This window comes from Carcharodon carcharias, chromosome 4, assembly GCF_017639515.1.
Source record: "Carcharodon carcharias isolate sCarCar2 chromosome 4, sCarCar2.pri, whole genome shotgun sequence".
NCBI lineage: Eukaryota > Metazoa > Chordata > Chondrichthyes > Lamniformes > Lamnidae > Carcharodon > Carcharodon carcharias.
In genome coordinates this window covers 112,487,470-112,511,073 of record NC_054470.1, presented here as the reverse complement: position 1 = coordinate 112,511,073, position 23,604 = coordinate 112,487,470, and the positions used below count along the sequence as shown (strand labels likewise).

At 48.1% G+C, this 23,604-nt stretch overlaps 1 protein-coding gene across 1 annotated transcript in view; it reads right to left on the bottom strand.

The window, feature by feature from the left end:
• The window catches only part of abhd17b (abhydrolase domain containing 17B, depalmitoylase), a 117,413-nt gene that overhangs the window by 11,262 nt on the left and 82,547 nt on the right, over positions 1–23,604 (bottom strand). The window lies entirely within an intron of this gene.

The following is a 23,604-nucleotide window of genomic DNA, read 5'->3' as shown; positions in this document are numbered from 1 at the left end:
ATATTATTTTTATCACCTATTTCCAGACTTTAGCTTCATACAATTAGAATAATACAACAGGGCAGGGGGAAAGTGATGAGGGGCTTATAAACAAATTGTGGTGGCTGGATGGTAAAAGAGGGATCAATTTAAGGTCAGAAGAAGGAGGTTGCCATCACTGCAACTGAAATGTTGTCCCACTTTCACATCCTACAGCAGGCGATCAGATGCAAGTTAAAGCTCTCTTTGCATTACAATAGATCAACCACAGCCAAACTTTGTTCACTTTGAATCCCTGAAGTAGAGCAGAAAGCCATTCATCAGCATGGCCTGGATTCAGATTCAGTTCTCTGTGGAGTGAGGCCATGTAGCAAGTTGGAAGATTAATTTCACCACAGTGAGATCTTAAATAACCATAATCTTCAACCAATAAAAAGCACTTTTGTTAAAGCTCCCCTTTCTTTAAGCAAAACCTTACAGTAAAGATTCCAAAAATAAATTAGTGAAGCTGGCCTAATTTTATAGTATAATTGAAAAGAAAACGTAATCTGCAGGGTATCAGATAATGCATAAACTAATCACCATGCTGAAGTGCTTCCAAACATGAGTAATTAGAAATTTATATAAGTAATTCCAGATATGGATGGCGGTCTCCCCCACAGAGAGGTGCCCCATTTTTTTGAAGCTCAGATATTTATTGGCAGCAGCTGAACCATAGGGACCCCAACTGACTGTATGAGTAATTTTCAAACTTAAACCAGCTAAAACCTTGCAGCTTACCAGCACAGAGCACTACTTGTCTTGCTGGATCACCCCACCCATTCGCATCACATGCAGCAGAGCAGGAGGCAGTTCATCAAACAGCAACAAGTTCCGTTAGTGAGTCGGGCAGGCTTATCAATAGCACCCTGAAGTACTACCTGGCTCAGGTATCAGGTTAATTCAGTATGCCCCACAGAAGCAACTCAACCTCCTCTCCTCCGAAGGCAGATAGCCACTCAGTATCAATAAGAGGAGGCCATAAGTCAACCATACAAACTTATGGAGCCAGGACTGGCCACTTGTCCCACCGTGTCTATAATGGCTCTTGAAAAGAGAAGTTGTGCTTAGTTCCCATCCCCGGTTTTTTTGTCTGTAACCCTCAAGTTCTTCATCTTCAAGTACTTGTCTAACTTCTTTTTAAAATTATTTATGGCATCGGCTCCCACCAGATTTTCAGGAAGTGTTCCACATCTCAAAACTCTCAGAGAAGAAAAGGTCTCCTCATCCACAGCCTTTAATTTTTGGGCTATTTCTAATTTTGCTTCTGCTTCTATCTGTCCTCTGGTTTCAGTGCTGCTCCCTTCTGCTACTTTTTGGTTCCCCCTCCCCCTTGCCAAATTCATTTAAATCCTCTACAAAAGTACTAGTTAATGTCTCAATGAGAAGATTTGTCAGATTTGTCCCAGCTGTGTTAGGGTGCAACCTGCCCATCTTGTACAGGTATCTCTTCCCTCAGGACCAGTTCCAATACCCCAAGAATCTGAAATCTCCCGCCACACATTTACCTGCACTTGTTGCTTATGCTGTTTGGCATGCAAGTAGCCCTGTGTTGTAGTTTCACATGTTGACACCTCATTTTTAGGTATGTCTTGTGCTGCCCCTGGCACGCCCTCCTGCTCTCTTCATTGAACCAGAGTTGATCCCCTGGCTTGGTGGTAATGATAGAGTGGGGGATATACTAGGCCATGATGTTAGATTGTGGTTGAGTAACTGTATCCACAATGACAGCAGTCTGAGCCTGCATGGTAGCAAGTTGACCTTGCAGGAGATGGAAGTCTGAGCTTCCATTATAGCATCTAGATATTGCTGGAAAATGGGATTAGAATAGTTAGGTACTTGTTTGACCAGCACAGACTCGATGGGCCGCAGAGCCTTTTCTTTGCTGTAGACCTCTATGACTCTACACTGGGTGACTTCTGCGGATGTCATTGATTGGTATCATCGTTGTATTTTTGCTCTTCCAACACTGTCTGAACACATTGCAGCTTTTGTATATCTGAAAAGAGAGAGTTTAAAGGGTAGGGCTGTGTTGAGTGGAGTGAGGAAAAGAGATGCATTCTCACACCATCTGCGGCTTGTAAATTGAGGAGATAGTGGAATGAAGGGGAATGGGGATGTGAAAAGGATTAAGTATGAGGGACTATCATTTATCATTTCAGCCCCATCACTGGCCTCAGCCTCAGCAATGGCCCATCCATTGAGGGAAAGCACTGTCTCCCATGGGCCTGTGCCTGTCTCCTGTCAGTCAGCATTTACTGTCTCTTGTTGTGTGTCACCTTTTCCTGAAAGAGAGAGAGGCAGGAGTGTCAGTGAGTGTGCTGCAATAAGTTTGAGTGATGTGACTGCCCTGGTTGAATACCTGGTTACGAGTGCAAGGTTTGAGAAGTGAGTTAGAGACTTGCAGCAGTGCTAAGTGTGTGACAGTGAGGTGAAGCATATGAATGTTAGGTTCGAGTCCTGCTTGACAGATTGGTGGTAGATGAGTGAGGCGGGGTGTGGTGCATTGAACAGTATGTGAGGTAGTGGTGCAGTGGGTTGGAAAGTCTTGCTGCAACTGTACAGGACATTGGTGAGGCTGCATCTGGAGTGCTGAGTACAGTTTTGGTCACCTTGTTTAAGAAGGAATGTACTTGCATTGCAGACAGTTCAGAAAAGGTTCACTAAGTTTATTCCTGGAATGAAGGGGTTATATCTTCTGAGGAAAAATTGAGCAGATTGGGCCTGTACTCACTGGAGTTTGAAAGAATGAGGTGTGACCTTACTGGGGCACAAGAAATTTGGAGGGGGGGGGGGGGTTGTTGGCAGGGGTGAGTCTAGAGATGGAGGGCACGGTTTGGAAATAAGGGGTTTCCTATCTAGGATGTAGATGGGGAGGGGATGGAATTTCTTCTCCCAGAGGGTTGCAAATCTTTTCAATCGGATGAGCCATGATCTCATTGGATGGAGGAGTGGGCTCGAGGGGCTGAGTGACCCACTCTTGCTCCGATTTCTTACGTTCTTATTCATGGGGGCTACTGGTTCCTATATACGTATATACAGGTTCTGCTAGTCACTATAATATACATAGATGTTATTCCCTACGATAAACACGTGGATTGTCATTCTTAATAATATACACAGGGGTTGTTATTCTCTATAATAAACATTACGAACATGTGGATTAGGAGGAGAGTTGGCCCTTTGCGCCTGCTCCGTCATTCAGTGGGATCATGGCTGATCTGATCTTAACCTCAACTTCAGATTCCTGCTCACCCCTAATAACATTTCACCCCTTTGCTTATGAAGAATCGATCTACCTCTGCTTTAAAGACATTCAAGGACTCTGCCTCAACCACCTTTTAAGGAAGAGAGTTCCAAAGTTTCTCAATCCTCTAGGAGAAAAAGTTTTTCCTTGTCTTGTCCTGGGTGGGCTACTTGTTTTGGAACAGTGGCCCTGGGTTCTGGATTCTCCCACAGGAGAAGGCATCCTTTCCACATCCGCCCTGTCAAGTCCCCTCAGGATCGTATATGTTTCAATCAAGTCGCCTTGTACTCTTCTGTACTCTGGCAGATACCGGCCTAGCCTGTCCAGCTTTTCCTCAATTCAACCCACCCATTCACAGCATTCAAGAGGGCATTAGAGGCTTATTTAAAAATAAATAATATGCAGGGTTACGGGTTAAAGGCAGGAGAATGGAACTGAGTCACGATGCTCATTCGGAGAGCCAGTGCAGGCACGATGGGCAGAATGGCCTCCTCCTGCACCGTAACAATTCTGTGAAACCCTTCACCCTTTCCCTCTCATCTTCCTCTGTTCATATATACTAAGGTCTGTAAGTCAGTAATCAAGTCAAACCCTATAATCAGTGCTCGTGTCAGAGCTACACAGGACAAATATCAAGAGCTACACACATCTAAAGCAGCAAGCTGGCCTAAAATTATACAGCCTTCGGTCACATTCTACCTGATCTGCTGCATACAAGTAAACCTTACACTGCCCAGCCCTAGTCACTCTTAAGAAAATGATGGTGGGCCTCCTTCTAGAGATGCTGCAATTCATACGATGAAGGTGCTCCCAGTGTAGTTACATGGAATTATACTGAATGTACAGCACAGAAATAGGCCATTGGGCCCACTAATCCATGCTGGTGTTTATGCTCCCATTGCTCTTCAACTCATCCTATCAACATAACACACCATTCCTTCCTCCCTCAACTGTCTATCTAGCTTCCCCTTAAACTTATCACCTTTGATCTTTTAGAAAGAATGGTAACGTGCATACCACAGAATTGTTACGGTGCAGGTGGCCATTCCGCACATCTGGCTAAAACTAATGTTCTAATTAAAGGGGGACAGCAAGTTAACATAGGAACACCAGTTAAGATGTAAAAAGTGAGTTCCATAATCCTCAGTTTGACCATAACACTGAAAACAATGGCAACAGTTTTCAGTAAAGCACAATCCCAAATATTTAAAGAGCTTAATGTAACTTAATGATACGCAAGACGGTAAACATGAATATTGAAAACATGAAGACTGAGTAAACCAGTGTGAACTATAAATACAGCATCCCCTATAAATAAATTAATGAAATATTAATGTGATTCTTTTACTGAGTTAAAAATTGACTTTGAATTAAGAAAGGATGTGTACAGGAGTGATCCAGTTATTGATCAAAAACATGCACAGTGGAGTTCCACTGCTTTCGTGTGGCCTTGCTGTCAAATATATACAAAACAACAAGTGCATCTTAAACATGTAATTAGTTAGAACTGTCCACACCAACATAGCCTAAATACAAATGGATGGTGTTTATATTGAGCAAAACAACAAGGTAACTGCAGTCAATTCCAAAAACATACTGGTTAATTTATTCTTCACGGCCATTTCTTTCACACAATGGATTTTGTTTGAAAGCTGAACTCAGTGGCCCTGATAAAGGAAATAGGAGATTAAACACTGGCTGAACATTTCAAGGCCGTCATACACGTCGCATCCCTGAAGCAGGAAATCTGATTTTTCCGCTGTTTCCGCAAAGTGCGGGGACAATTGATGGATTTCGGCTAAAACTTTATCTGTAGATAATGCATATCTTTCAGGGAAGTGCTTTTCAAATTGGCCATGGAAATCTCAGAATGAAACCCTGGACTGGGTTTTATAGGGTGCTGTATTCACCAGCCCCCCCCCCACCCCCCCACAACTAAGCTGCTGGGTCACTTACTTGGTGTGGGCCTCTGCCTTCCAAGGGGAGAAATAGCAGTGGGGACAAGGTGAGGCACTTAAGCAGCCATTAATTGGCCACTTAAGGGCCTCAATATGCCCAAGGGTGAGCTGGCTGGCCAACACCACCTCCGCCCCCTGTAAAACAGGAGACAAGGCAGGCAGGGAGGTGGCAGGAAGGCCAAGCATTACATTTTACGAGCACTCCCACCTTCAAACACACTGACGGTGGTTTGGAACACCCAGTCCCTTATTTCGCTCTTCCTGTAAGGAAATCTTACAACAAACTAGTTTAATCCAAGGTATCATATGGAACTCTTCCCGTACATATTATACAATGAATTGACATTTGTGGTAGGATATACTGAAGAATGGAATGCACAAAGGGAGGCAATGGCATAGTGGTATTGCTGTTGATTGGTATTCCAGAGATCCAGAGTAATACTTTGGGGACCTGGGTTCGAATCCCACCATGGCAGATGGTGGAATTTGAATTCAATAAAAATACAGAATAAAAAGTCTCATGATGTCCATAAAATTGATTGTCATAAAAACCCATAAGATGTAGGAGAAGTAGACCACTCGGCCCATTGAGCCTGCCCCACCATTCAATGAGATCATGGCTGATCTGATAATCCTCAGCTCCACTTTCCTGCCTTTCCTCATAACCCTTGATTCCCTTACTGGTTAAAAATCTGTCTATCTCCGCCTTGAATATACTTAACGATCCAGCCTCTACAGCCCTCTGCAGTAAAGAATTCCACAGATTAACTACCCTCAGAAGAAATACCTCCTCATCTCTGTCTTAAATGGGCGACCCCTTACTCAGATTATGCCCTCTGGTCCTAGGCTCGACCACAAGGGGAAACAACCTCGTCGCATCTACCCTGTCAAGCCCCTGAAGAATATTATATGTTTCAAAAAGGTCGCCTCTCATTCTTCTAAACTCCAATGACCCATCTGGTTCACTAATGTCCTTTAGGGAAGGAAATCTGCCATCCTTACCTGGTCTGGTGACTCTAGACCCACAGCAATGCGATTCTACAACAATTGACTCTTGAATGAAGAACAAAAATACCTCTCCTTCTTCCACCAAACAACTTCCTGAAAAATAACTGCCCACACTTTTGTAAAGTTCTAAAAAGTATATTAAGATTCAGATTCACTTTAGGCAAGTGTTCTCATTTAATGTGAAACGTTATCAGTGTTAATATATTACAGTCTTACCGCACAGGGACCATTTGATCCATGTAATGAAAGTTTGATAATTTTCATATTTTTCTGGTTTACTTGTGAAGTAGGTTTATGGGGGTAAGTATAGTTGACTTTGTGAGATTTAGTTACATTTGGAATGCAAGCTTGAAATCATCAAAAGAAGCCAGGTGCTTGACATGCTAATGAGTAAACATGGATGCTGGCTTAGCATGTAAGATGTGAAGGTGTTATTGGATTTCAAAAAGAGCTTAGTCCATTTACAACAAGCCAGGTAAGCAGGGCTAAAGAGTGTGTTTATTTTTCCCCAAAAGTTACTGACAATATTGGCAACACAGAAGTTTTTTATATTATGAAAAAGGTAGTTTCAACGACATATAGTAAAGCTATGTGGGAAGAAGGTCATGTAAGATCTGACAGGAATGTGTTAAATAGCCTTAATGAAGCCTCCAGCATTTGTGCATAAGTCTGCTCTATAACAAAACCAAAATTGGGGAAAGCCATTTGGAATTCCACTGTCAAGTGGATATTGTGTTAACTTGCTAGTTGTTTTAAATCTAAAACCTATTTTAGACCGTTGCCTTAAAGGGGTGTAATTGGGGGTCAGGTTAATTAGGAATTTTAGGAGTTATTATAGTAGTAAGTAATTGTAGACTTATGTATATGCTTGAAATCTTTTATTTTGTTAATAAATATTTTAATTTAATTTTTAAAATTGTTAAAGGTCTTGGTGGACTTATTGCTTCTGAATTCAATGCACACATCTCTTAATAAATACAAATTGCAAAACTGTTGTGATAGTGTGACTAAGTTTCCCTTGTGGGTTTGGTCTGCCTAGCACACATCATCTGCCACGTCATAACACCCATCATAGCTGTGCCGGCTCTTCCGGAGGGCTATCCAATTAGTCCCACTATCCTGCTCATTCCCCCATAGCCCTGCAAACTTTTATTCTTTTGAAATGTTTAGCCAATTCCCTTCTGGAAGTTATTGAATCTGCTTCCACCGCCCTTTCAGACAGTGCATTCCTGATCATAGCAACTCACTGTGTGAGAAAGTATTTCCTCCTGGTTCTTCTCTGGTATTCACGTTAATTTATGCCCTCTGCTTACTCACCCTCCTGCCGTTAGAAACAGTTTCTTCTTATTTACCCTATCAAAGCCTTTCATGATTTTTAATACCTCTCCCAAATCTCCTCCAACTTCTCTAGTCTCTCCACATCACTAAAGGTTCTCATTGCTAAGACCATTCTTGTAAATCTCTTCTGGTTTCAAGGCCTCAATGTTCTTCCTAAAGATTTATTTTCTTAAAATGATGGAAGTGGCAAGTCATTGTTTAAGATGACACCTGTGGTGCTGTAAGCATCCATGGACAGGTCAAAGTGTATAAGGTTTAATAGGCTCAAATTTATATTTGGGTTTGTTTAAACCCACAGCCAAAGTGAGTTTTAATGGCGTAGCGGGATCTTGAGGCACACAGTATACAGCTTACAGGGTGAGAAACAGCAGAGGGCAGCATGGAATGTACAGAACAAAGGGGAGAATGCACAGGACTTGAGTATTTTATATCACCCCAATTGCAACTATCTGCCGAGAAGTGCTTGCCTGAATTCAACTTTACAAAACGTCCTGCAATTCATAAGAAATAGTCTACGCGTTTTGCACTGACAGACTTTATAGCTCATTGGAACAGAAAGAGCTCATTTAATCCATCAACCATTCAACGAGATCATGATTGATTTGCAACCTAACTCCATGTACCTGCTTTTTTCCCTTAATCATTCTTAGATTTAAAATTAACAATTGATCTAGCATGAATCGCTATTTGTAGGACTATATTCCAAACTTTTAACACTCTTTACAGAAGAAGTGTTTCCTAATTTCAACTCTGAAAGGTCTGGCTCTAATTTTTAGACTATGGCCCTAGTCACAGACACTCCAACTAGAGAAAACCACTTTACTCTGTCTACCCTATCTGAAAACTTCAAAACTTCAAACCCCTTAACCTTCTAAATTCCAGGGAACATATCCCTAGCTTTTGCTATCATTCCTCATGTTTCAACCCTTGGAGTTGAAACATGAGGAATGATAGCAAAAGTTCAGCAAATTATCAGAAATCAGTTCAAAAAAGTTCAGCAGCCAGAGGATCCCAAAAAGACACGAGAATGCAGTCAGCTGTATTTGTATAATCAACATTCTTGCCACATTCAATGAATCTTACAGCATTCTGCATGGGGCCTTCTCCACAGCTGAGCTCTGGGGACCACTGATAAGCTGGTAGTACTTTGAAATAATCTATGAGTACAGTGAGATGTGGATAGGCAGAGTTGGCTTAAAGCCCTTAACAGCTCCCACATTAAGAGGAATTACTGTCAAAATGATAAAAGGCTCAATTGATCACACAACTTACTGCCCTGAAACAGTAATGTGTGATCCATCCTTAGTACGTGTGGGCTTTTCACTGATTTACATGCCCAATTAATACAGCAATACAATACAAATCAGGGATCTAACCTAATACTTTAAGAGATTAAATTTAACAGAAATAGTAGTAATTTCATTACTGAAACATCATTTGAAAAATTTATAAGGGCAGGACATTTTGGTGAACCATAAAGACATTCCCTGTGAACTCACATGCAGATCACTGACAGCTACAGTAGGGTAGGTACCTGAGGCTCGCAGGTTAACATGCATTTCATACACTTATGTTTCTCTTCACTTTTGTGAATTGTGAGGCATGGGGAGATCAGTGGAAGAGTGTTCCACCTTCCATGATAAATTGCACCAGCTTAATCCTTATCTGAAAAATTATTAGCCACACCAGCCAAAGCAGGACAGTGAGCCAATGGCTAATACAATTACTTAAAGATGCGCAGTGCTTAGTCACTTCTTCCACTACATCATCTTTGGAGATGAATAGGTGCACTTGAGACAACATGCTAGAATGAGGAGATCAAGTTTCCTTTAGGAAGGGAAATAAAAGTGAAAAAACATAAACCGAGAAACTTGTATGGCAGTAAATGTAGCTGATGGAGAGGAGACATAATCTGAAATCAATCTCTTGTGGAAGCGGGTCAGACTAAAGGGTTTTAGGTGCTGGAAACCACAACCTTGGGTGAGGGAGCCAGCCTCTGCATAAATAAAAGTTTAAATGATACACAAAAGGGGTTTTGACTTGGTTACTGGAAGATGCCAACTCCCAACTCTGAACCTTGCTTAGAAAACAGCCCTGCCTTAGCTTAATAAAGTGCAGACAGCATGGCATTTGGGTATGGCATACAGAATCAAACTCCTGTTAAAAATAGTTTTAATTGATCTCATGGAATAGAAGAAAAGGGGCAACATGACATCAAGGAAAGCAGCGATGTCAGCTGGTTAAGATCAGGGACTCAGTAGAGAAGGGGAATATAATCTGTGGCTCTCTATTTCACACGAATGTTGCACCACCATATTCAAACAATACCAAGGGAAGTTTAATGAACTACACCTGCCCAACAAGATACTTATTCATATCGATCAGCATCTCTCAACTTCCTCCTGTGCCACACGACTCTCCAGTTCCACCATCATGAAACTTGTGCAATATAATTTTGGAATAAGACTGTATAATGTAACTCCAGACAGCCTCATTACCCTTGGCTGACTCCTGATTAAAGCTGCATTTGCACTACAGCTAGTATCAGAACAAAGTGAAGTTGTTTCAGCCAACATTTTAGTGCAGTGTTAATGCACCCTTAGGGCACTAGATGGGTTGAGAGGAATTGCACAGTAAATGTTGCGGCAGAGTAGCAAATTTTATCTGTACAACTTTGAAAAAAGGTTAGCTCTCTATTGTTAAAAAAAAAGGTTTGTTCCAAACAGGTCATAGATGCCGTGTTCACTGAAGTGCCGTTGATGCAATGAAAGCTTCGCCTATACTCCATGATCAGGTTCCAGCTTCCCTGTGCTGTATTATATTGTCTCCTTGGGCGATGCCAGCATATAGAACTATTATCTGTCACAGAGGTTTAAACAAATCCTCTGCTCGAGTTGATATTTTAAAATGTTTTTCATCCCACTTGCTAAAAATCATATTTGCACCTTGGCTGAAGGATTGATAACCAGGGGACACAGGTTTAAGGCAAAAGTACCAGAAGGGACAAAAGGAAACAAATTACACGGTAAGTTGTTGTGATCGGAAATGCAACTGGGAGGTGGAAACAGATTCAATGCTAACTGTCAAAAGGGCATTGGGTGAATACTTGAAGGGGGGGGATGAAAGTTATAGGAGAAGAGCAGGGGAGTGGGGCAAGTTGGATACCTCTTCCAAAGAGGCTGCACAGGCACAACGTGCCGAATGGCTTCCACATGCTGTATTGCTCTATGATTCCACATCACCTTGGGGAGTATACAGCTCTTAGTTGCTCGGTCTCAAAGTAGCGTGAGCCATTGAAAAGCAATTCACAACTGAATTAAGGTCAAGGAAATTGTTAGAAGACTTTTGGAAATTAATCCTGCATTTGACCTGTGCACAACTTGACCTGGAATGCCACATACTGCTAGCAGGCGTGTTTTTTGCCCACCCCCTTTATCCTTGCTGAATGTTAAAAAACAAACTGCTGTGACAAATAGTTGTCTAGACAAACTATGGTAAAGTCAAAGGGTATAGAACTTGTTCTTCTCTTTAAGGGGCACAGCTTTAATTTCCTGACCCCAAATTTCATGTACATGCAGTGGCTCCATTTCAAGTGCTCCCTTCTGCACAGCAGCTGCTCCCAGACACAAAAGCAGAAAATATTCAGCAGGTCAGGGCAGAAGCTGTGGAGAAAGGACAGAGCAAACATGACACCATTAACTCTGCTTCTCTCTCCACAGATGCTGCCAGACCTGCTAAGTATTTCCAGCATTTTCTGCTTTTATTTCAGTTTTTTGAGCATCCACAGTATTATGTCTTTTTTTATGCACTGCTCATGGAAATCATTTCCAGGCAGTATGCCCCATCTGAAATGCTCAGCAGTGAGTGTTTAGATTGTGCAATAAATTTCAATTCCATAAATCAAACAGTTATTTAAAGCAAAAGCATTAAAGAACCTCAGCGCCTGTTCATTTCTGACTCCAAACGACCTGCATTTACAGAACACCTTTAATATAGCTAACGATCCCAAGGAGTGCTATCAAGAAATACAAGAGAAACCAATGCAGCAACCTCACCTAGCCAGTCACAGTGCTGTTTATACAAGTATAATTTCAAATACTGGAATAGTAAAACCAGCTCAAACCAGAAAAATATAAAATACAAATTGCACAAAGTTGGGCAATAAACTTTGCAAACTCTAATTTCACCTTTGTTAACTTTGGTGGCAAAGTTAATAAAGTTCTCCTTTCATACAAGAACTGGATTATCCATATGGTGCAAAGTGACTTACATTATTTTGGCGATTATAAAATCTGTCTCCTCCTGCAGCACCACAAACAAATGAACCAAACAAAAAATGTTCACCAGCTATCATTTCTAAGATCAAAGGAGTTGGAACAGTATACTAAACCACAATATCAAGCTAGACTTGGGAGGGCATGCTGGATTACTGTGGATTTGCAATATTGTTTAGCGTTAACGGGAGCTGGTAATCTTGCTTTGATCTTTGGGCCAACAGAACAGGGATCAAAATGGCCAACTTGTAATAAATCCAAGTAACCAGTCAGTAAATAATACTTCATAAAATGTGAGTCAGACATCAGCTATAAAGCTGTCTGTTTTCAAAAGCACACAAGTTAAAGCAGGATATGTAATACACAGCTGTTCTTTTACATTAGGAACAGTGTAGGCCATTCAGCTCCCTCAAGTCTGTTCCACCATTCATTGTTGATCTATGTCTTAACCCCATCTACCCACCTTGGTTCCATAACCTTTAATACCCTCAAACAAAAATCTATCCATCATAATTTTGAAATTTTCAATTGACCCCCAGCCTCAATAACTTTTTGAAAGAAGAGTTCCAGATTTCTACTCCCTTTTGTGTGAGGCAGCTCTTCCTAACTTCACCACTAAACTGCCTAGCTCAAATTTTAGGGTTATGCCCCAGTGTTCTGGAATCCTCTTAGCAAAGGAAACAGTTTCTGTCTACCCTAACAAATCATTTTATCACTTTAAAAACCTCAATTAAATCACCTCTTAATCTTCTAAAGTCAAAGAAACACAAGCTTAATGATAATGCTAAATTCTTCTTGGTTGTGGGGTTGGGTTGTTGTAAGTATCGTGCATTATAGTCGGTGGCAATGGAATAGCACTCACTGTTCACCTCGCTGACAGCTGCCTATAACGTATTCCTGACTTTTTTGTTTAAGCAAAGACATGCTGTTATCGGACTTCTGATCCTATGCATCTGAGGTGGCTGAGGGCAGTAAGAATCCTCACTGAGGCAAAGAATCTAAGCCAAGAAGCATAAATTAGATTTAAATCAAAGACAGAAACAAGGTAAAGACTGAGAAAGTCAGGAGAAAGGAGTAAAAAGAGTAAAGAGTAAAAAATATACATTTTAAAAATAAAATTGCAACATTAAGTAGCTTCTGAAGGAATGAGCTCCACACTTTGATCCAGAAAGTTTAATTTTACAAAGAGTAGCAATTGTTACTTATGAAGTTCCTAAAAATTTACTTACTCCTGGATGGACCTGCCCTAACTTTTACTGGTGCCTTCAGTCAGTAACTAGTAGGCAATGAAACGTCACATTGATGTGTTGAGTTAAATGCCAAATCATTCGGCCAATTCTGTTATAGCGCAGTCTGTGAAAGAGCTGGGTAACTCAGACTGCAGCTTCTGGACTTCCTAGTTTAAAGGTGCATATGCAGACTCCAGAAACTGTTAGATAAAAGCAAAAAACTGCAGATGCTGGAAATCCAAAACAAAAACAAATATACCTGGAAAAACTCAGCAGGTCTGGCAGCATCAGTGGAGAGGAACACAGTTAACGTTTTGAGTCTGCATGACTCTTCAACAGAACTAAGGAAAAATAGAAAAGGGGTGAAATATAAGCTGGTTTAAGGGGGGGGGCGGGGGTGGGACAAGAAGAGCTGGATAGAGGGCCAGTGATAGGTGGAGATAACCAAAAGATGTCACAGACAAAAGGACAAAGAGTTGTTGAAGATGGTGATATTATCTAAAGGAATGTGCTAATTAAGGGTAGAAAGCAGGACGAGCAAGGTACAGATAGCCCTCGTGGGGGTGGGGTGGGGGGAAGGGATCGAAATAGGCTAAAAGGTAGAGATAAAACAATGGATGGAAATACATTTAAAATAATGGAAATAGGTGGGAAAAGAAAATCCCCACCCCCTTTCCCATTTTCCCCCTCCTTTTTGTTTTTCCAATAATTTATATAGATTTTTTCTTTTCCCACCTATTTCCATTATTTTTAAATGTATTTCCATCCATTGTTTTAGCTCTATCTTTTAGCCTATTTCGACCCCTTCCCCCCACCCCACCTCCACTAGGGCTATCTGTACCTTTATTAGCACACTCCTTTAGAAAATATCACCACCTACAAAACCTCTTTGTCCTTTTGTCTGTGACATCTTTTGGTTATCTCCACCTATCACTGGCCCTTTATCCAACTCTTCTTGTTCCCCCCCCCCCACCAGACCTTAAACCAGCTTATATTTCACCCCTTTTCTATTTTTCCTTAGTTCTATTGAAGAGTCATGCGGACTCGAAACGTTAACTGTGTTCCTCTCCACAGATGCTGCCAGACCTGCTGAGTTTTTCCAGGTATTTTTGTTTTTGCTCCAGAAACTGTTGTCTGATTTACCCCATAATAACAGCAAGTCTCGATATTATTGATAATGCAAAAATCTGGGCCATGCTTGTCAGAGTTTGCGATATGCCCTATCACAGCATTTCTCATGAGGATGTGGAAAATACCAAGATGAGAAAATAATTAGGCCATCAAATGAAAAGCTTAAACTATATTTTGATCCTAATCTATTCTGCTTCAGTGACTCACATTTCTCATTTTAAATTTGTAAAAATGACATTGAAAAATATTAAAAGAAAAAGTTGCATCGATAAACAAATACTGTATTGTACAGGACACAAGTGCCACAGTATTCCCAGATCTTGGAGCATGCCATGGGGAGTGGATGAGGAGGAAGAGAGAAAGCCAAGTTAAATATTTGGTGAGTATTTCACTCCGGCAGACAACATGTTTGCGTTACTTAATAAAAAGGAAGAGAATGAGTTTCCCTCTTCCACAAAGCTGGGGTGAGTGAAAACTTGCTACAGGGAAGGAATTACATTTCACTTCACTTTGCATGTATTACAGTCCACTAGCAGCACTAAGCACCAAACCCTAAATTATGAATACTTTTTAAAAAAAAGTGGGGTATAGATGGAACATTGGAACAGGTGATGGTCATTCAGCTCCTTCAGGCTGTTCTACCATTCATAGAGTTACAGATCAGCTGGAATCTAAACTCCACTCACGTCTGCTGGTTCCGTAACCCTTAATATTCCCACCTAATTAAAAGCTAGCAATTTCAGTTTTGAAATTTTTAAAACGACCCCATTATCAACAACTTTATGGGGTAAGATTTACATTACCTTGTGTGTAAGACATGATTTCTGACATCACTCCTGAATAGCCTAACTCTAAGTTTAAGGTTATGCCAACCTTACTCTGGATTCCCTCACCAGGGGAAATTGGAGTTCTGTGAGTGGAGATCTAGGATGCCTGCAATGTCATGAAATGTTTAATTTTCTGATTTTGTTAACTTACGCACACCTTACCTTTATTACCATATCCTGAAAAAAGGGATGTCACTCAATACTTGCACACGCACACACACGGAATCTGACACCCGCACATGCACACCCACCCGCCCTCCCAACCCCACGCGTCCGCACGCACCCACCCTACCTCTCCCACACACGCGCGCACACCCGCCCTCCCCCCACCACGCACGCACAACCGCCCTCCCCCCACACACACAACCCCGCCAACCCCACATGCACACACTCACCCCTCCCCCCACACACCCCCGCCCTCCACCCACACACACACACACCCAGCCCCCGCTTCTCCAGACGCACGTACCCGTGCGCAGACACCCTCTCTGACACACCCCCTCTCTGACACGCACACATTCACCCTCTCTCTCTGTGACACGCACATATTCACCCTCTCCATCTCTCTCTCTCTGTGACATGCACACATTCACACTCTCCCTCTCTCTCTCTCTGTGACACGAACACACATTCACACTCTCCCTCTCTCTCTCTGACACGCACGCATTCACCCTCTCCCCATCTCTCTCTCTGACAAGCACGCATTCATTCTCTCCCTCTGACACGCACGCATTCACTCTCTCCCGCGCTCTCTCTTGACACGCACACATTCACACTCTCCCTCTCTGTGACATGCACACATTCACCCTCTCCCTGTGACATGCACACATTCACCCTCTCCCTCTCTCTCTCTGTGACATTCACACATTCACCCTCTCCCTCTCTCTGTTATACGCACACATTCACTCTCTCTCTCTCTCTGTGACATGCACATATTCACCGTCTCCCTCTGCGATACGCACACATTCACCTTCTCTCTCTCGGCGACACGCACACATTCACCCTCTCCCTCTCTCTCTGTGACACGCAAACATTCACCATCTCTGTGACACGCACATATTCACCCTCTCCCTCTCTCTCTCTGTGATACGCACACATTCACCTTCTCCCTCTCTCTCTGTGACACGCACGCATTCACCCTCTCCCTCTGTTATACGCACGGATTCACCCTCTCCCTCTCTCTCTCTATGACACGCACGCATTCATCCTCTCCCTCTCTCTGTGACATGCACACATTCACCCTCTCCCTCTCTCTGTTACACACACACATTCACTCTCTCTCTCTGTGACATGCACATATTCACCGTCTCCCTCTGCGATACGCACACATTCACCCTCTCCCTCTCAGCGACACGCACACATTCACCCTCTCCCTCTCTCTCTCTCTGTGATACGCACACATTCACCTTCTCCCTCTCTCTCTGTGACACGCAAACATTCACCATCTCTGTGACACGCACATATTCACCCTCTCCCTCTCTCTCTCTGTGATACGCACACATTCACCTTCTCCCTCTCTCTGTGACACGCACGCATTCACCCTCTCCCTCTGTTACACGCACGGATTCACCCTCTCCCTCTCTCTCTCTATGACACGCACGCATTCATCCTCTCTCTCTCTGACATGCACATATTCACCCTCTCCTCCCTCTCTGTGGCACGCACACATTCACCCTCTCCCCCTCTCTCTGTGGCACGCACACATTCACCCTCTCCCTCCCTCTCTCTGTGGCACGCACACATTCACCCTCTCCCTCCCTCTCTCTCTGTGACACGCACACATCCACCCTCTCCCTCTCTGTGACACGCACACATCCACCCTCTCCCTCTGTGTGACACGCACACATTAACCCTCTCCCTCTCTCTGTGACACGCACATATTCACCCTCCCCCTCTCTGCGACACGCATGCCTTAACCCTCTCCCTCTCTCTCTCTGTGACTCGGACGCATTCACCCTCACCCTATCTCTGCGACACGCACGCGTTCACCCTCTCCCTCTCTCTGCGACACGCACGCGTTCACCCTCTGCGACACGCACGCGTTCACCCTCTGCGACACGCACGCGTTCACCCTCTGCGACACGCACGCGTTCACCCTCTGCGACACGCACGCGTTCACCCTCTGCGACACGCACGCGTTCACCCTCTGCGACACGCACGCGTTCACCCTCTGCGACACGCACGCGTTCACCCTCTGCGACACGCACGCGTTCACCCTCTGCGACACGCACGCGTTCACCCTCTGCGACACGCACGCGTTCACCCTCTGCGACACGCACGCGTTCACCCTGCGACACGCACGCGTTCACCCTGCGACACGCACGCGTTCACCCTCTGCGACACGCACGCGTTCACCCTCTGCGACACGCACGCGTTCACCCTCTGCGACACGCACGCGTTCACCCTCTCCCTCTGCGACACGCACGCGTTCACCCTCTCCCTCTGCGACACGCACGCGTTCACCCTCTCCCTCTGCGACACGCACGCGTTCACCCTCTCCCTCTGCGACACGCCCGCGTTCACCCTCTCCCGCTGCGACACGCCCGCGTTCACCCTCTCCCGCTGCGACACGCCCGCGTTCACCCTCTCCCTCTGCGACACGCCCGCGTTCACCCTCTACCTCTGCGACACGCACGCGTTCACCCTCTCCCTCTGCGACACGCACGCGTTCACCCTCTCCCTCTGCGACACGCCCGCGTTCACCCTCTCCCGCTGCGACACGCCCGCGTTCACCCTCTCCCTCTGCGACACGCCCGCGTTCACCCTCTCCCTCTGCGACACGCCCGCGTTCACCCTCTCCCTCTGCGACACGCCCGCGTTCACCCTCTCCCTCTGCGACACGCCCGCGTTCACCCTCTCCCTCTGCGACACGCCCGCGTTCACCCTCTCCCTCTGCGACACGCACGCGTTCACCCTCTCCCTCTGCGACACGCACGCATTCACCCTCTCCCTCTGCGACACGTACGCTTTCACCCTCTCCCTCTGCGACACGCACGCATTGACCCTCTCCCTCTGCGACACGCACGCATTCACCTTCTCCCTCTGCGACACGCACGCATTCACCCTCTCCCTCTGCGACACGCACGCATTCACCCTCTCCCTCTGCGACACGCACGCATTCACCCTCTCCCTCTGCGACACGCACGCATTCACCCTCTCCCTCCGCTACACGCACGCATTCACCCTCTCCCTCTCTGTGACACGCACGCATTCACCCTCTCCCTCTCTCTCTGTGACACGCACGCATTAACCCTCTCCGCGACATGCACGCATTCACCCTCTCCCTCCGCTACACACACGCATTCACCATCTCCCTCTCTGTGACACGCACGCATTAACCCTCTCCCTCGCTGCGACACGCACACATCCACCCTCTCCCTCTGTGACACGCACGCATTAACCCTCTCCCTCGCTGCGACACGCACGCATTCACCCTCTCCCTCTGTGACACGCCCGCATTCACCCTCTCCCTCTGCGACACGCACGCATTCACCCTCTCCCTCTGCGACACGCACGCATTCACCCTCTCCCTCTGCTAAAAGCACGCATTCACCCTCTCACTCTGCGACACGCACGCATTAACCCTCTCCCTCGCTGCGACACGCACGCATTCACCCTCTCCCTCTGTGACACGCCCGCATTCACCCTCTCCCTCTGCGACACGCACGCATTCACCCTCTCCCTCTGAGACACGCACGCATTCACCCTCTCCATCTGCTAAAAGCACGCATTCACCCTCTCACTCTGCGACACGCACGCATTCACCCTCTCACTCTGCGACACGCACGCATTCACCCTCTCACTCTGCGACACGCACGCATTCACTCTCTCCCTCTGCGACACGCACGCATTCACCCTCTCCCTCTGCGACACGCACGCATTCACCCTCTCCCTCCGCTACACGCACGCATTCACCCTCTCCCTCTCTGTGACATGCATGCATTCACCCTCTCCCTCTCTCTCTCTGTGACACGCACGCATTCACCCTCTCCCTCCGCTACACGCACGCATTCACCATCTCCCTCTCTGTGACACGCACGCATTCACCCTCTCCCTCTCTGCGACACGCACACATCCACCCTCTCCCCCTCTCTCTCTGTGACACGCACGCATTAACCCTCTCCCTCTCTGCGACACGCACGCATTCACCCTCTCCCTCTGCGACACGCACGCATTCACCCTCTCCCTCTGCGACACGCACGCATTCACCCTCTCCCTCTGCGACACGCACGCATTCACCCTCTCCCTCTGCGACACGCACGCATTCACCCTCTCCCTCTGCGACACGCACGCATTCACCCTCTCCCTCTGCGACACGCACGCATTCACCCTCTCCCTCTGCGACACGCACGCATTCACCCTCTCCCTCTGCGACACGCACGCATTCACCCTCTCCCTCCGCTACACGCACGCATTCACCATCTCCCTCTGACACGCACGCATTCACCCTCTCCCTCTCTGCGACACGCACATCCACCCTCTCCCTCTCTCTCTCTGTGACGCGCACGCATTAACCCTCTCTGCGACACGCACGCATTCACCCTCTCCCTCCGCTACACGCACGCATTCACCATCTCCCTCTCTGTGACACGCACGCATTCACCCTCTCCCTCTCTACGACACGCACACATCCACCCTCTCCCTCTCTCTCTCTGTGACACGCACGCATTAACCCTCTCCGCGACACGCACGCATTCACCCTCTCCCTCTCTGTGACATGCACACATCCACCCTCTCCCTCTCTCTGTGACACGCACACATTCACCCTCTCCCTCTCTGCGACACGCACGCATTAACCGTCTCCCTCTCTCTCTCTGTGACTCGGACGCGTTCACCCTCGCCCTATCTCTGTGACACGCACGCATGCATCCACTCCGCGACACGCACACATTCACCCTCTCCGCGACACGCACACATTCACCCTCTCCGCGACACGCACACATTCACCCTCTCCGCGACACGCACACATTCACCCTCTCCGCGACACGCACACATTCACCCTCTCCGCGACACACACACATTCACCCTCTCCGCGACACGCACGCATTCACCCTCTCCGCGACACGCACGCATTCACCCTCTCCGCGACACGCACGCATTCACCCTCTCCGCGACACGCACGCATTCACCCTCTCCGCGACACGCACGCATTCACCCTCTCCGCGACACGCACGCATTCACCCTCTCCGCGACTCGCACGCATTCACCCTCTCCCTATGTGACTCGCATGCAATCACCCTCTCCCTCTCTCTCTGCGACACGCACCCAATTCACCCTCTCTCTCTCTCTGCGACACGCATGCGTTCACCCTCTCCCTCTCACTCTGTGACACGCACGCGTTCACCCTCTCCCTCTGTGACTCGCACACGTTCATCCTCTCCCTCTGTGACTCGCACGCATTCACCCTCTCCCTCTCTGCGACACGCACGCAATCACCCTCTCCCTCTGCGACACGCACGCGTTCACCCTCTCCCTCTGCGACACGCACGCGTTCACCCTCTCCCTCTGCGACACGCACGCGTTCACCCTCTCCCTCTGCGACACGCACGCGTTCACCCTCTCCCTCTGCGACACGCCCGCGTTCACCCTCTCCCTCTGCGACACGCCCGCGTTCACCCTCTCCCTCTGCGACACGCCCGCGTTCACCCTCTCCCTCTGCGACACGCCCGCGTTCACCCTCTCCCTCTGCGACACGCCCGCGTTCACCCTCTCCCTCTGCGACACGCACGCATTCACCCTCTCCCTCTGCGACACGCACGCATTCACCCTCTCCCTCTGCGACACGCACGCATTCACCCTCTCCCTCTGCGACACGCACGCATTCACCTTCTCCCTCGGCGACACGCACGCATTCACCCTCTCCCTCTGCGACACGCACGCATTCACCCACTCCCTCTGCGACACGCACGCATTCACCCTCTCCCTCTGTGACACGCACACATTCAGCCTCTCCCTCTCTGCGACACGCACACATTCAGCCTCTCCCTCTCTGCGACACGCACGCATTCACCCCCTCCCTCTCTCAGCGACATGGACGCATTCACTTTCTATCTCTGTGACACGCACGCATTCACCCTCTCCCTCCATGCGACACGCACACATTCACCCTCTCCGCGACACGCACACCTTCACCCTCTCCGCGACACGCACACCTTCACCCTCTCCGCGACACGCACACCTTCACCCTCTCCGCGACACGCACACATTCACCCTCTCCCGTGACACTCACACATTCACCCTCTCCGTGACACGCACACATTCATCCTCTCAGTGATACGCACACATTCACCATCTCAATCTCTCTCTCTGTGACACGCACGCATTCACCCTCTTCCTCTCTGCGACACACACGCGTACACCCTCTCCCTCTCTTTCTGTGACACGCACGCAATCACCCTCTCCCTCTCTCTGTGACACGCACGCATTCACCCTCTCCCTCTGTGACTCGCACGCATTCGCCCTCTCCCTCTCTGCGACACGCACGCGTTCACCCTCTCCCTCTGCGACACGCACGCGTTCACCCTCTCCCTCTGCGACACGCACGCGTTCACCCTCTCCCTCTGCGACACGCACGCGTTCACCCTCTCCCTCTGCGACACGCACGCGTTCACCCTCTCCCTCTGCGACACGCACGCGTTCACCCTCTCCCTCTGCGACACGCACGCGTTGACCCTCTCCCTCTGCGACACGCACGCGTTCACCCTCTCCCTCCGCGACACGCACGCATTCACCCTCTCCCTCCGCGACTCGCACGCATTCACCCTCTCCCTATGTGACTCGCATGCAATCACCCTCTCCCTCTCTCTCTGCGACACGCACCCAATTCACCCTCTCTCTCTCTCTGCGACACGCATGCGTTCACCCTCTCCCTCTCACTCTGTGACACGCACGCGTTCACCCTCTCCCTCTGTGACTCGCACACGTTCATCCTCTCCCTCTGTGACTCGCACGCATTCACTTTCTATCTCTCTCTGCGACACGCACATTCACTTTCTACCTCTCTCTCTGCGACACGCACGCATTCACCCTCTCCCTCTCTGCGACACGCACGCATTCACCCTCTCCCTCTCTGCGACACGCAAGCATTCACCCTCTCCCTCTCTGCGACACGCACGCATTCACCCTCTCCCTCTCTGCGACACGCACGCATTCACCCTCTCCCTCTCTGCGACACGCACGCATTCACCCTCTCCCTCTCTGCGACACGCACGCATTCACCCTCTCCCTCTCTGCGACACGCACGCATTCACCCTCTCCCTCTCTGCGACACGCACGCATTCACTGTCTCTCTGCGACACGCACGCATTCACCCTCTCCCTCTCTCAGCGACACGCACGCATTCACCCTCTCCCTCAGCGACACGCACGCATTCACCCTCTCCCACTGCGACACGCACGTATTCACCCTCTCCCACTGCGACACGCATGCATTCACCCTCTTCCTCTGCGACACGCACGCATTCACCCACTCCCTCTGCGACACGCACGCATTCACCCTCTCCCTCTGTGACACGCACACATTCAGCCTCTCCCTCTCTGCGACACGCACACATTCAGCCTCTCCCTCTCTGCGACACGCACGCATTCACCCCCTCCCTCTCTCAGCGACATGGACGCATTCACTTTCTATCTCTGTGACACGCACGCATTCACCCTCTCCCTCCATGCGACACGCACACATTCACCCTCTCCGCGACACGCACACCTTCACCCTCTCCGCGACACGCACACCTTCACCCTCTCCGCGACACGCACACCTTCACCCTCTCCGCGACACGCACACATTCACCCTCTCCCGTGACACTCACACATTCACCCTCTCCGTGACACGCACACATTCATCCTCTCAGTGATACGCACACATTCACCATCTCAATCTCTCTCTCTGTGACACGCACGCATTCACCCTCTTCCTCTCTGCGACACACACGCGTACACCCTCTCCCTCTCTTTCTGTGACACGCACGCAATCACCCTCTCCCTCTCTCTGTGACACGCACGCATTCACCCTCTCCCTCTGTGACTCGCACGCATTCGCCCTCTCCCTCTCTGCGACACGCACGCGTTCACCCTCTCCCTCTGCGACACGCACGCGTTCACCCTCTCCCTCTGCGACACGCACGCGTTCACCCTCTCCCTCTGCGACACGCACGCGTTCACCCTCTCCCTCCGCGACACGCACGCGTTCACCCTCTCCCTCCGCGACACGCACGCGTTCACCCTCTCCCTCCGCGACACGCACGCATTCACCCTCTCCCTCCGCGACACGCACGCATTCACCCTCTCCCTCCGCGACACGCACGCATTCACCCTCTCCCTCCGCGACACGCACGCATTCACCCTCTCCCTCTGCGACACGCACGCATTCACCCTCTCCCTCTGCGACACGCACGCATTCACCCTCTCCCTCTGCGACACGCACGCATTCACCCTCTCCCTCTGCGACACGCACGCATTCACCCTCTCCCTCTGCGACACGCACGCATTCACCCTCTCCCTCTGCGACACGCACGCATTCACCCTCTCCCTCTGCGACACGCACGCATTCACCCTCTCCCTCTGCGACACGCACGCA